The sequence below is a fragment of the Silene latifolia genome, chromosome 3, assembly GCF_048544455.1.
Source record: "Silene latifolia isolate original U9 population chromosome 3, ASM4854445v1, whole genome shotgun sequence".
Lineage (NCBI taxonomy): Eukaryota > Viridiplantae > Streptophyta > Magnoliopsida > Caryophyllales > Caryophyllaceae > Silene > Silene latifolia.
The window spans coordinates 66,546,174-66,547,464 of record NC_133528.1 but is presented as its reverse complement, the minus strand read 5'-3'; the positions used below and the strand labels follow the sequence as shown (position 1 = coordinate 66,547,464).

Here is a 1,291-nt window from a genome sequence, read left to right as displayed (position 1 = left end):
GCTGATAGAAAATTCGAACCGAAGCCTTCTTATATCAACTTGGTTGAGAGGAACCAATTCGGGGGAGCTGCAAATGAAGAAGCAGCCAAGCATATGGATTTCTGAGCCGACAGCCGCGAATCTCTATAAGGGATTTGCTTTACCAGGGACGGACCAATAATTCGAGCCGAAGCCGTCTTATATCAACTTGGTTGAGAGAAACCAATTTGGGGGAGCTGCGAATGAAGATGCAGCTAAGCACATGGAGACATTTATTGATTATTGCTGTTCCATACCCCCACCAACCGGTGTGACCCATGACCAGGTGAAGGAGACCATGTTTATATTCTGTCTTCGTGATGATGCAAGGGAGTGGTATAGAGACCTGGATCGAGCTGCCAGTGGGATAACTGACTGGAATTCGTTGGCCTTGGCGTTTTACAAGAAGTATTTTTCTGCCTCGAAGACCAATGCCATTAGAGCTCAGATCACGAGCTTTAAACAGGGGCCTGACGAGAACTTTCATGAAGCATGGGTCCGTTTAAAGAAGCTGGTGCGAACCATTCCGCACCATGGGTTCGAAAAGTGGAGTCTATGCAATCAGTTCTATAATGGGTTGTATGACGATCAGAGGGCTATCTTGGATGCTGCAGCTAGTGGCCGATTCCAGGAGAACATGGGAGAGACTAAGGGGTGGAAGATTATTGATGATCTGGCCACCCATAATGCTGAGTATGGGAATTCCAGGGGGAATCAAAGGAGGAGTGCTGAATCTCCTTCTGTGGCTGCATTAGAGGCTCTCACGGCGAGATTTGATAAGTACGAGTTGGGAGGAGCTTCAAAAGGAGGGATTTACCATGTGAATGCTGTTTCAGACGGTCCTTTCGTCTGTAAAAGGTGTGAAGCTGAGGGACATGTTTCAGAAAATTGTCCTAGTCCCTTTGAGTCTTGTGCTGCCTTTCAACATTATAGGCAGACAAACACTTACTATGAGCCGAATGTCCACCCAAACTTGAGGTGGAGTAGCCAAAATGTCCTGAATCCGATTCAACCTCCACAGCAGCAGCAGCAGCAGACTTATGTGCCCCCTCATAAGCAACAGCAGTACCAAAAGCCTCCGTATGTCCCACAGCAGCAGCAGCAATCACAAGGGTACGATTTTACTGAGTTAAAGAACTTGTTGCTGAAAGAGTCTCAAGCTAGAGAGGCCGGGATGAAGATGCTAGAGAGCCAAATTGCTCAATTGGCTAGCAAGAATACAACTCGAGCTCCGGGACACTTACCGACTCAGACGGACCAAAAAGAGACCCTT

The 1,291-nt window shown here is 47.5% G+C and overlaps 1 non-coding gene across 1 annotated transcript; it reads right to left on the bottom strand.

The window, feature by feature from the left end:
• Nucleotides 1-451: 451 nt before the first annotated feature.
• Nucleotides 452-558, bottom strand: LOC141650354 (small nucleolar RNA R71). The gene has a single exon (XR_012546393.1). It is a non-coding gene; the product is annotated as a small nucleolar RNA R71 (small nucleolar RNA).
• Nucleotides 559-1,291: the final 733 nt, after the last annotated feature.